Source organism: Schistocerca serialis, chromosome 2 (assembly GCF_023864345.2).
Source record: "Schistocerca serialis cubense isolate TAMUIC-IGC-003099 chromosome 2, iqSchSeri2.2, whole genome shotgun sequence".
Taxonomy (NCBI): Eukaryota; Metazoa; Arthropoda; class Insecta; order Orthoptera; family Acrididae; genus Schistocerca; species Schistocerca serialis.
Genome location: NC_064639.1, coordinates 1,086,604,404 through 1,086,618,445, shown reverse-complemented (window position 1 = coordinate 1,086,618,445; position 14,042 = coordinate 1,086,604,404). Strand labels below are relative to the sequence as shown.

Here is a 14,042-nt window from a genome sequence, read left to right as displayed (position 1 = left end):
GATATGGCCGTAAGTCATGATTATAAATAACTTCGGTAATATTTTTGTGTAACTGTGAATTATTTAAGAATTACCATTTCAATTGAATAACTAGTGTACTAAGAACTTTCAGGAGCACGAGGTTATAATTAAGTCAACTTTTTTTGTGTAAGTCTATAAATAGTCGAGACAATAGTGTCTCTCATTTTGTCTAAGCTCATCTTGTCTCATGTTGTCTGTTTTGTGTTAGCTCGTGTGAGTGCTTATGATTTTTCAGAAAATGTTCAAATGTGTGTGAATTCATAAGGGACCAAACTGCTTAGGTCTTCGTTCCCTAGACTTCCACACAACTTATGCTAAGAACAATACACACACCCATGCCCTAGGGAGGACTCGAACCTCCGGCGGGAGGGGCAGCGCAGTCCGTGACATAATGCCTCAAACCGCGCGGCCACTCCGCGCGGCTTCATGATTTTTAATTCTGAAAATATATAGGGTGATAATCAAAACTTTAATTTCAGAAGTACTTCCCACCTTCTCTGAAAGTAAGTATCTTTGTGAAAGGGAAAAGTTATATTATTAAAAAATGAGAATTAACTTTTCAGTGAATTCAACAAGTGAGATAGGGAGTTTCAGTGGATAGGAATTAACTGAAAGTTGAAACCTTGAGAACTTTAATTATTCTTGATCGCTACATTACGCAACGTAGCGCAGCGATCGTGATTTTTTCATCAAATCGAACGGAAGCTAACATAGGCATAACATCTTTGGCTTCCAGCGTTAATGAACATTGAGTTTATAATAACTTGCAAAAATAACTTGGCGTGAATTTAACTTACGTCAAAGAGTGTAAAATTAATTTGGACAGGGCTTACTTAAAGATGATCGTCTTTATTTATTGATTAATCCATCAATGTTAAAGAGAGAAAGATTCAATTCCGCTACGAACCCTGTTTTACGACGAATTTTAAAGACAATAAATAGTGTCGTCTTCTCGCAAAGAAAATTAACAACTACCAAGCCCTGAGATTGGAAAGAAAGTAATATTAACGTCTAACCACAACCAACTAGTCAATAAATATCAAGATTACGAGAGCAGCCACATATCCTATCATCTTATCGCGTTGGATTCTGAGAATTACGTAAATTACTCATCATGACGTCCGTAACTGTATTGTATTGGCACGGTATACTAACTGCCCGTTTCATCTGGTCTCCAAGCCTTTCCAAATTAGGATTCAGATCTTTTCAATCGCATAATTTCGATTTTTCTTCTTCGATTCACGATGCGCTGGTCTCTGCTCTGTAGACAGCAACTCATAAGATAGAGGAAAGGTACGATTTAAAATTGTAGAAAAAAAATAGGAATTATGATACAGACCTTTTTTTCATAAATTTGTATTTTGTTATTCACCAAAACTGAACATTTTAGTCCAAAGCAGAAAACACAACAATAAAAACATTATGAAACAATGCTCCTGCAAATTTTACTGTCGCAGCAGCACACTCAGGGGAATAACATTCGTCAATCATGTGAGTCATTGAGTACCGCAAATTCTTCACCATAAAGAAAGGTAACGTAGTGTACATCTCTAAGAGCAAAGGCCAGTACCGTTTTACTACACTACTGACGATCGGTGACTGGAAACATTCTCAACCCTTCCGATAACCACGTGAGGTTGGTCCTACAAATGGCAGATGGTAGGCTAAAAATCGTTGAAAATTCAACAGAAACGTAACTCAGCCATGAAAAAGATAGCACTCGAAATCTTCATTCGACTGATTCTTGTACCTGCACTGGGATCTGAGCCTGTTTCCTACCAAAATTCGAGTCCATTTCGTTAACCACGGTAATATCTTGCACAGTGTTACATGCACTAAGTATCACGGAAAACGTTTGTGCTAAAATTCTGAGATCCTACGTTCCAAAACAATTCGATGCACATATTATTCACTCACATGCATCTCATATAAAACAAATCATATTATAACAACAAATTTTCATTTTTAATAGGCATGAAATGGGTACAGGCCGAACTGGTCATTTGTAAAGTGCCAACGAATACACTGTAAATCTCTTCGCGATGAGGGCTAAATAGCATTACAAAAATGACAAAATGATACTGATTTTTATTGCGTTTTGTACCCTCTCCACTTCGATAATCGTCAGTTATTAAACTGCCCAAACAGTAAAACTCTTCGACTACTTCTAATGTCTCATTATCTAATTTAATTCACTCAGCATCGCCTGATTTGGTTCGACTATATTCCGTTATACCTACATGCGTTTGTTGATATTCATCTTACTATCTCCTTTCACAACTATCCTTTCAACTGTTCAACTGTTACTCCAAGTATTTTACCGTCTCTGAATTGCAATGTCGTCGTCAAACCTCAAAGTCTTTATTTCTTTTCACTGAACATCAAGCACTTTTCCAAACTGCTCTTTTGATCCCTTTACTGCTTGTCAGTGCTCAGACTGAATAACAATGTGGATAGGTTGCACCAATTTTCAGCTACTGCTCTCATTTCATGCCCATCAATTCTTAAAGTTACCATTTAGTTTCTGTATAAGTTTTATATAATCTTTCGCTCCTTGTAGTTTCTGGGATTAGGACGTCTCTAACACACCTACGGATCTACATGTACATCTACATCTATACTCCGCAAGCCACATGACGAAGTGTCGTAGAAGGTACCTTGAGTAGCTCTATCGGTCCTCCCTTCTATTCCAGTCTCATATTGTTCGTGGAAAGAAAGATTGTCGGTATGCCTCTGAGTGGGCTCTAATCTCCCTGATTTTATCCTGATGGTCTCTTCGCCAGATATACGTAGGAGGGAGCAACATACCGCTTGATTCCACGATGAAGGTATGTTCTCGGAACTTCATCAAAAGCCCGTACCGTGCTACTGAGCGTTCTCTCTTGCCGAGTCTTCCACTGGAGTTTATCTCTCATCTTCGTAACGCTTTCGCGATTACTAAATGATCCTTTAACGAAGTGCGCAGCTCTCCGTTCGATCTTCTCTATATCTTCTATCAACCCTATCTGGTACGGATCCCACACCGGTGAGCAGCATTCAAGCAGTGCGCGAACAACCGTACTGTAACCTACTTCCTTTGTTTTCGGATTACATTTCCTTAGGATTCTTCCAATGAATCTCAGTCTGGCATCTGCTTTACTGACGATTGATTTTATATGGTCATTCCGTTTTAAATCACTCCTAATTCCTACTCCCAGATAATTTATGGAATTAACTGCTTCCAGTTGCTGACCTGCTATATTGTAGCTAAATGATAAATGATCTTTCTTTCTATGTATTCGCAGCGCATTACACTTGTCTACATTGAGACTCAATTGCCATTCCCTACACCATGCGTCAATTCATGCAGATCCTCCTGCATTTCAGTACAGTTTTCCATTGTTACAACTTCTCGATATACTACAGCATCATTGGCAAAAAGCCTCAGTAGACTTCCGATGTTATCCACAAGGTCATTTATATATATTGTGAATAGCAACGGTCCTACGACACTCCTCTGCGGCACACCTGAAATCACTCTTACTTCGGAAGACTTCTCTCCATTGAGAATGACATGCTGCGTTCTGTTATCTAGGAACTCTTCAATCCAATCACACATTTGGTCTGATAGTCCATATGCTCTTACTGTGTTCATTAATCGACTGTGGGGAACTGTATAAAACACCTTGCGGAAGTCAAGAAACACTACATCTACCTGGGAACCCGTGTCTGTGGCCCTCTGAGTCTCGTGGACGAATAGCGTGAGCTGGGTCTCACACGATCATCTTTTTCGAAACGCATGCTGATTCCTACAGAGTATATTTCTAGTCTCCAGAAACAAAATACGTGTTACAAAATTCTACAACTGATCAACGTTAGAGATATAGGTCTACAGTTCTGCACATCTGTTCGACGTCCCTTCTTGAGAACGGGGATGGCCTGTGCCCTTTTCCAATCTTTTGGAACGCTACGCTCTTCTAGAGACTTGCAGTACACCGCTGCAAGAAGGAGGCAAGTTCCTTCGCGTACTCTGTGTAAAATCGAACTGGTATCCCATCAGGTCTAGCGGCCATTCCTCTTCTGAGCGATTTTAATCGTTTTTCTATCCCTCTGTCAATTTCGATATCTACCATTTTGTCATCTGTGCGACAATCTAGAGAAGGAACTACAGTGCAGTCTTCCTCTGTGAAACAGCTTTCGAAAAAGGCATTTAGTATTTCGGCCTTTGGTTTGTCATCCTCTGTTTCAATACCATTTTGGTCACAGAGTGTCTGGACATCTTGTTTTGATCCACCTACCGCCTTGCCAAAAGACCAAAATTTCTTACGATTTTCTGCCAAGTCAGTACATAGAACTTTACTTTCGAATTCATTGAACGCCTCTCGCATAGCCCTCCTCACACTACATTTCGCTTCGTGTAATTTTTGTTTGTCTGCAAGGCTTCGACTATGTTTATGTTTACTGTGAAGTTTCCTTTGCTTCCGTAGCAGTTTTATAACTCGTTTGTTGTACCACGGTGGCTCTTTTCCAACTCTTACGATCTTGCTTGGCACATACTCATCGAAATCATATTGTACGATGGTTTTGAACTTTGTCCACTGATCCTCAACACTATCTGTACTTGTGATAAAACTTTTTGTTGAGCCGACAAGTACTCTGAAATCTGCGTTTTGTCACTTTTGCTAAACAGAAAAATCTTCCTACTTTTTTTAATATTTCCTTTTATAGTTGAAATCATCGGTGCTGTAACCGCTTTATGATCGCTGATTACCTGTTCTGCGTTAACTCTTTCAAATAGTTCGTGTCTGTTTGTCACCCGAAGGTATAATATCGCCTCGAGTCGGTTCTCTGTTTAACTGCTCAAGGTAGTTTTCAGATAAAGCACTTAAAAAAATTTCACTGGATTCTTTGTCGCTGCCACCAGTTATAAACGTTTGAGTCTCCCTGTCTATATCTGGTAAATTAAAATCTCCACCCAGAACTACAAAATGGTCGGGAAATCTACTCGAAATATTTTCCAAATTTTCCTTCAGGTTCAAATGGTTCAAATAGCTCTGAGCACTATGAAACTTAACTTCTGAGTTCATCAGTCCCCTAGAACTTAGAACTACTTAAACCTAACTAACCCAAGGACATCACACACATCCATGCCCGAGGCAGGATTCGAATCTGCGACCGTAGCGGTCATGCGGTTCCAGACTGTAGCGCCTAGAACCGCTCGGCCACCCTGGCTGGCTTCCATCAGGTGCTCTGCCACAACAGCTCCTGAGCCAGAGGGCCTATAGAGACATCCAATTACCATGTTCGAGCCTGCTTTAACCGTGACCTTCGCCCAAATTATTTCACATTTCGGATCTCCGTCAGTTTCCTTCGATACTATTGCACTTTTTATCGCTATAAAAACGCCTCCCCCTTCACTGTCCAGCCTGCCTCTGCGGTATACATTCCAATCTGAGTTTAGAATTTCATTACTATTTACATCTGGTTTCAGCCAACTTTCCGTCCCTAGTACTATGTGGGCACTGTGACCGTTTATTAATGAGAGCAGTTCTGGGACCCTTCTATAGACGCTCCTGCAGTTTACTTTTAAGAAATTAATATTGTCATTCCCTGTTGTGTTTTGCCTACTGCTAACGGTTCTAGGCGCTACAGTCTGGAACCGCGCGGCCGCTACGGTCCAAGGTTCGAATCCTGCCTCGGGCATGGATGTGTGTGACGTCCTTAGGTTAGTTAGGTTTAAGTAGTCCTAAGTTCTTGGGGCCTGATGACCTCAGAAGTTAAGTCCCATAGTGCTCAGATCCGTTTGAACCATTTTTTTGCCTACTGCGTGTAGTGCACTCCTGAGCTATTCAGGGGGACCCTACATTTCTCCACCCGATAGCAGAGGTCGAGCAATTTGCACCCCAGATCTCCGCAGAATCGTGTGAGCCTCTAGTTTAAGCCTTCCACTCGGCTCCAAACCAGAGGACCGCGATCGGTTCTGGGAACGACACTACAAAGTGAGCGAGGCTTTCCTCCTTCACCAACTCCGCCAACCGCCTATATGAACTGAGTATGATGGAGTCATCTGTAAGCATAACTGTGAACATCGTAGAAAATTCTTGTCAGCATTATTGAACATATGGTGTCAATATACCGTCAGGAATGAAGTCGAGGTGGGGGTAGGTAGTAGCTGGCGTAGAAGAATAATAAGTAATGTTAGTGTCAAAATATAATACTCATGGTTGCTACGAGAACTGGTAACTGATGATAACTGATACTGTCGATATGGGAAAATAAAAAATATGTTCCTATACTACAGGAAATTTCCTTTCTTCCTACAGACCGCAAGACTCGCATAAATAAGTAACAAGACTTAGAAAATGAGACATTAGAAGTAGTCGATGAGTTTTGCTTTTTGGGCTGCATAGTAATTGACAGTTATGGAAGTAGATAGGATACAAAATGCAGTGCAAATCAGTATCATATTGTCGTCGCTTTTTTGATACTATGTAGCCTTCATCGCGAAGAATAGTTCTTTATCTTTTTTTACAAATGGGAGGTAAGGTTGGGTGTTGTCCATAGAAAAGCACGTTATTTGTAAGGAACGTAGCCCTTCCGTTAGGATCCGACGTTACATGTATAACTGGGTAGGGAAAACTGAATAGTAACTCATTTGGATAAGGACGAGGAAATAACCGGCTACGGTCTTACTTAGGCAACCGTTGTATCGTTTACTTGGAAAGATTCAGACAAACAAGGAAATGGAAACGAAACGGAAATGCCTTTAACTGCAGGTAGCTATTGGATAGCTGCTACGCGACTGAAAGGTTAAGTAACAAAGTGAAGAGGTTGTAAGGGGAGTTGGAATGCCCTATACCGACAATGTTGAATTTAGTGACTTGGCTTCCCTGTATTTCTGGAACCACTGTAGCCATTGACATGAAACTTTCACAGGACATTAAAGTGTATGTTCCGAGTCTAATGAATTACAATAATTGCATTTCAGCAACTGCTTTCGGAAATACAATTTTTTAATTACATAGTTAAAATTTTGTGTACTTTCTTGTACGTTATCCTAAATAATTTTATTTATACAGAACATTATGTTCTTCTTTTAGTTCAGTAAACCGAGGATATGTATGTTATTACTCCCTGAAAATTTGAATACTCTACTCGAATTGGTTTCTGATATTTAGGGAAAATGTAAATTTTCAGGAACGGTTTCTAAAGTTCCAAAAGACTGAAACTCACTTAATATATGCTTAATTTTTTATTTTTAATCACTCAGAAGCACCCCGCATCATACTGTATATCATCATCTTGATCTTTTTCCAAGTTTTTTCTTCTTTTTTCTTTCTGGACCCCTTAGTGCCAATTGTGCTGCATACTCTACTTTATCAATGCGAACCTTGTCCATCCGTTCAAGTTCTCTGATGCAATTTGCTCCTGGATTAATTCCCGTATGCTGTAGTATTTTCACACTAACATTGTTCCCATCATTAAAAACAATAACAGCATCACTAACCCCCCACTTCAGTGTCTGCATTCCAACAAATACATTTTTTGGTAAATGAGTCCACATAAGAAAGGCCCCCGGAGTAGACAACATTCCATTAGAACTACTGACAGCCTTGGAAGAGCCAGTCCTGACAAAACTGTACCATCTGTTGAGCAAGATGTATGAGACAGGCGAAGTACCCTCAGACTTCAAGAAGAATATAATAATTCCAATCCCAAAGAACGCAGGTGTTGACAGATGTGAAAATTACCGAACTATCAGTTTAATAAGTCACAGCTGCAAAGTACTAACGCGAAACTTTACAGAGGAATGGAAAAACTGGTAGAAGCCGACCTCGGGGAAGATAAGTTTGGATTCTGTAGAAATGTTGGAACACTTGAGGCAATACTGACCCTACGACTTATCTTAGAAGAAAGATTAAGAAAAGGCAAACCTATGTTCCTAGCATTTCTGGACTTAGAGAAAGCTTTTGACAATGTTGACTGGAATACTCTCTTTCAGATTCTGAAGGTGGCAGGGGTAAAATACAGGGAGTGAAAGGCTATTTACAATTTGTACAGAAAGCAGATGGCAGTTATAAGAGTCGAGGGGTATGAAAGGGAAGCAGTGGTTGGGAAGGGAGTGAGACAGGGTTGTAGCCTATCCCCGATGTTATTCAATTTGTATATTGAGAAAGCAGTAAAGGAAACAAAAGAACATTCGGAGTAGGTGTTAAAATCCATGGAGAAGAAATAAAAACTTTGAGGTTCGCCGATGACATTGTAATTCTGTCAGAGACAGCAAAGGACTTGGAAGAGCAGTTGAATGGAATGGACAGTGTCTTGAAAGGTGGATATAAGATGAACATCAACAAAAGCAAAACGAGGATAATGGAGTGTAGTCGAATTAAGTCAGGTGATGCTGAGGGAATTAGATTAGGATATGAGACACTTAAAGTAGTAAAGTAGTTTTGCTATTTGGGGAGCAAAATAGCTGATGATGGTCGAAGTAGAGAGGATATAAAATGTAGACCGTCAATGGCAAGGAAAGCGTTTCTGAAAAAGAAAAATTTGTTAACATCGAGTACAGATTTAAATGTCAGGAAGTCGTTTCTGAAAGAATTTGTATGGAGTGTAGCCATGTATGGAAGTGAAACGTGGTCGATAAATAGTTTAGACAAGAAGAGAATAGAAGCTTTCGAAATGTGGTGCTACAGAAGAATGCTGAAGATTAGATGGGTAGATCACATAACTAATGAGGAGGTATTGAATAGAATTGGGGAGAAGAGGAGCTTGTGGCACAACTTGACTAGAAGAAGGGATCGGTTGGTAGGACATATTCCGAGGCATCGAGGGATCACCAATTTAGTATTGGAGGGCAGCGTGGAGGGTAAAAATCGTAGGGGGAGACCAAGAGATGAATACACTAAGCAGATTCAGAAGGATGTAGGCTGCAGGAGGTACTTGGAGATGAAGAAGCTTGCACAGGATAGAGTAGCATGGAGAGCTGCATCAAACCAGTCTCAGGACTGAAGACCACATCAACAACAACAAGATTATTGGACGACTCATTGGGATTTTGGGTCTGACCATACAAACACTTCTTCAGTAAATCAGGATTTGCCAGGTCTCAGTAAATAGGTTCTATGATATTCATGACTGCTACTGGGATGGAATGTTTATGGCTGTATGAACTGTACAAGTACTGGGCATTGCGGTAATTGCACCATAAATCAGGTGCAGGAGGGCAAAGGTGGTATACTGGTCTTTCATCAGTTGAAAGTATGAGGAAGAAGGTAGCCCATACTGCCTGCTTCCTTTTCAACAAATCCTCAGTATTATTTCTAATGGCCATCCCATAATACTGTGTAGTCCATCGATCATTTTGTCTGTCAGCCTGCCTCTTATGGTTTTACCATCAGAAAGTTTCTTGTCTCTCAATCTTTGTTTCAACTTCCTCAACCTGGACATGAGCAACATATTCCACTTTTGTGATAATCTCACTGTAAGGCTTAGCGGCTGCTACAGTGTTATATGCTTTTCAGTCTCCATCACTGAAGAACTTAGTGTAACACACTCCCCTTTCGTTCACAGATCAATAGCTGCAGAGGCCTCCATATTACAGTACCATTTGTTCCTTCATAATTTCTATCATAGATATGTCCTTCTTCATTCCCTGATTTACACTTATAACAATGTTTGGTTAAAATCTGGAATCTATTACCTTTCCAGTATCCACACTGGTCACCGTAGAACAGAATTTTTGGAACTGTACCTGCACTTCTGCCAAGTGGCATCAAAAGCTACTGGTATGTCAGTCATACCGTCATTTATTTCAACAGCTTCGTTTGCAGCACCCTTCATTGACTCACATCCAACAGATTTCACAGAAGCTCCAATAAATCCTGCATACTTGTCGATTTTACAAGGTGGGCATGGCATATTCATCATAGCGCACATTGTTTCTGCTGCAGTGTGTCCTTTGCCAATAGCTCTCAATCCATAAAACCACCTAACATTTACTTTAAAATAATTATCTTTACACTTATCAGAATTCCAAAATCAATGAGTATATTTGCAATTAGTACAATTAATGACACGTTTCCTGGCTAGTCCATTTGATACCTCACTGTCTTCATGTAAACTAACTGGCCCTCCACATATTTTGCAACACACACATTCACCTAACACCTCTGTTAGGACGTGTAGATCTAACAGAATATAACCTAACCTACCATTTACATCACTTTAGTTTTGAGAAAACTGTGCATCACAACGTTTTATTTTAATCTTCGAAGCACTAATGAGCCGGCCGCTGTGAACCGAGCGGTTCTAGACGCTTCAGTCCGGAACCTGGCTGCTGCTACAGTCGCAAGTTCGAATCCTGCCTCGGGCATGGATGTGTGTGATGTCCTTAGGTTAGTTAGGTTTAAATAGTTCTAAGTCTAGGGGACTGATGACTTCAGATGTTAAGTTCCATAGTGCTCAGAGCCATTTGAACCATTTTTTAAGCACTAATGGATGTTTCTTCTGGTAAACCTTCCGAGATGTAAGGTCATGGTCCATAAAACTCTTCAGCTCCTAACGTTTCGTCCAGAGCTGCGCTGGACATCTTCAGAGGCCTGTTTCTCCTCCGGTGAGTCTTGCCGACTGACTCACCGGAGGAGAAACACCCCTCTGAAGATGTCCAGCGCAGCTCTGAACAAAACGTTAGGAGCTGAAGAGTTTCATGGACCACGACCTTACATCCCGGAAGGTTTACCAGAAGATATGTCATCCGGTCGTGAAAGCTTTCATACTATGACTAATGGATGTTCCTCTAGATACTGACGTGTTTGCCTGCATTTCATTGTCTGTAACTTCACACGCCACATGTTGAACAAAATGTTTCCCTTTATTCGTGAATCTATTACCATGAAACCCACATTTCTTAAAAAACACTTCGTTTTGGCGTCATACTTTACTTTTTCCGAGATTTACCAATCTATTCGTCACTTTTCCTCGCCAAAACGTTAGCACTTCGACGTACAACGCGTGTATATACTATGAATGGATACTATACTGACAGTACTACCGATACAAACACGTTATTTAACCTTAACGTAATTTAATACAGCAATCCACAGCCTTCTATATCAAAAACTAGCTGACCCGGCGAACTGTACCGCCTAACAGTCAATGAATGTCGTGTTACCTTTTAGCTGAACTAATTTAGGCTTTGATGAACGTAATACAATGATACAAAATAATATTAATATAGATAGAAATATAAAAGTATTCCGTTGCCTAATTGCATTACGGCTCCGCTGGGAAAGATTAGATCTTCTAGGACGCGGCATTTTTATTAATAGTAATACTGAATATGCACTCGCACAAAACCACATAAAACAATCGAGACATAGACAATAGCTTATCAAGAAAAATCATAGACAACCTATGAAAAGACATTTACACTTTTGTTAACCTGTAGAATAAATCTTTAATTAATTTAATAAATAATTTACACAAATTAATGTCTAAAACAAACAAATATAACAGTACCTACCTGAACTTTCGTGACATTTTACACAAAATAAATTTCTGAACGCACACATAAATAGTTGTTACAGTATTTGACAGGATTGGACAACAAATGTTTGACATGTAATAAACAAATGAGCATTTATTGAAATGATTAAGTATTCATTACACATTTCTGAACGCACGCGTAATATTTTTCAATCTTTTTTTAAAAAAAATACACATAATGGTTTATTCATCCATTTTAAATAGTTTATCAAAGCATGCATAAATGTCAATCATTACTTACAGATTTTGACAAAAAAATTTGACAGCTGTGAAACTAAAGAACTTTTAGGGAAAATAACGCATTTTTCAAGTATTCGTCAATTTTTCATTATTTTTAAGATGTATTCTGCTATTCGAGGTGGAGACAAATCCAACAAATCAAAAACCATGAAAATTTTTATTCGTCAATTTTTCATTATTTTTAAGATGTATTCTGCTATTTGGGGCGGAGACAAATCCAACAAATCAAAAACGATGAAAATTGGTCCAGCAGATCTCGAGTTATAAGTGTTGTAACAAACCCGACTTTGTTTTATATATATATATATATATATATATATATATATATATATATAAAATCGGTAATATATATATATATATATATATATATATATATTACCGATTTTATTAGAGCGTGACGTAAGGCATGTACAAATTTTAACATTTTCAACTGGTGTAGATTATATTTAAGAAAGTAAAATAAAATACTTCCCATGTGAGTTTATAAGTGATATATCATTTTATTCGAAAAATTACAAATTTCATAATGAGATAAAAATCCGAAAATGTGAAAACAAGTTTTTTCCGTTCTAACTCCCCTTAAGTCTCGATGGAAATCATGATAGGTGATACAGTACCACCTACGTAAAATGGCTATTTTGTTCAGACCTAGTGTATGTGTGCACTGCTGTGATGGGAGGGAGGAGAGGGGGATGCACTCGTGCTACGTTAAGCAGAATTAGGTCTTCTCCTCACAGGACGTCAATACGCACGTCTACGACGGACTGGTGACGTCCCTTCGTGGAGTTCGACGTTCCACTACAATGCGGACCGTGATGCGGCATCTTTTTCGCGCCTCAGGCAGAACGGAGCCGCCATATTGCACAGAGTTAAGCTACGTGTATGGTAGGTTAACTTCAGCATAGAGTATGTGGTATGTATACATAAGCTGTTTCAAAACATCAGTATAAGGGGATCTCATGAAAACGGGTCATTCTGGCTACGAATTGCTGAAGTAAAATGATAGGAAACTAAATGTCGACAGGTGAAGGCCTCCTGTAGTTGATGTTTGTAGTGTTGTAACTTGAGTGTTGCGATATCGTTTCAATGCTACTGCACATTCGTGTCCACCTCTTTCCATAATTATTTTGCACTTTTTGTTTTCTGAAAGATTTTGGGTCTTTCTTATTCATATTATAGAAGTGCTATCTCAAAATCGATGTAATTTATTATAACTAACGTATTTTCCGCAGTTCTTGTTGCAAAGGCCACCGACTCGAATGTTTCATCAGTGACTAGAAATCTTAACGTGATGTCAGTTTATATAAGAAAGTAAACACAAGTAACACACTGGAAGTATTGCTGTTATGAACTACGTAGGAAAGTTAATCCAACAGCAATAGAGAGTTTTTTGAACCTTGTCAAGGAACAAGAGTGGCAGGATGTTTATAGTGCCGATAACATAGATGATAAATACAATGCTTTCCTTAACATACATCTAATGCTCTTTGAGAGTTGCTTTCCATTAGAACGTTCTAAACGGGTACTAGCAGTAATGGGCAGCCCGGGTGGCTGACTAGTGGGACAAAGATAGCTTGTAGAACAAAGAGGGAATTATATCAGAATGTTAGAAGTAGTCACAATCAAGCTACAGCAGCCCATAACTGACACTATTGTAAGGTGCTTAAAAATGTTATTAGGAAGGCAAAGAGTATGTGGTATGCAAATAGAATAGCTAATTCACAGGATAAAATTAAAGCTATATGGTCATTCGTGAAGGAAGTGTCTGGTCAGCAGCTCAAGGTCGATGATATAAAGTCAGTTTGCAGTAAAAATGTTTCTATTACAGATAAATCAGATATATGTACAGTATTTAACAATCATTTTCTGAGCATTGCTAGTTAATTAAATAAAAATTTAGTTTCTACAGGAAATCATATAATTTTCTTGGCAAATGCTGGAGTCAATAACTAAATCACTAAGATTAAGGACTCTCATGGTTATGATGGAGAGACTAGCAGAATATTAAAGTATTGTGCTGCACATGTTAGCCCTTTATTTAGCCATATTTGTAATTTTTCCTTTGGGAATGATCAGTTTCCTGAGCGATTAAAGTACTCAGTAGTAAACCCGCTTAATAAAAAGGGAGAAAGGGATAACGTAGATAATTTTAGACCCATTTCTTTGCCATCAGTGTTTGCAAAAGTTATTGAAAAGGCTGTGTATGTAAGGATAATTTATCGTTTTATAGCACACGATTTGCTATCAAATGTACG

General features: G+C 39.0%; 1 protein-coding gene across 1 annotated transcript in view; it reads right to left on the bottom strand.

Moving 5' to 3' along the window:
• The window catches only part of LOC126456703 (serpin B8-like), a 118,189-nt gene that overhangs the window by 67,693 nt on the left and 36,454 nt on the right, over positions 1-14,042 (bottom strand). The gene's annotated exons all lie outside the window — the stretch shown is intronic.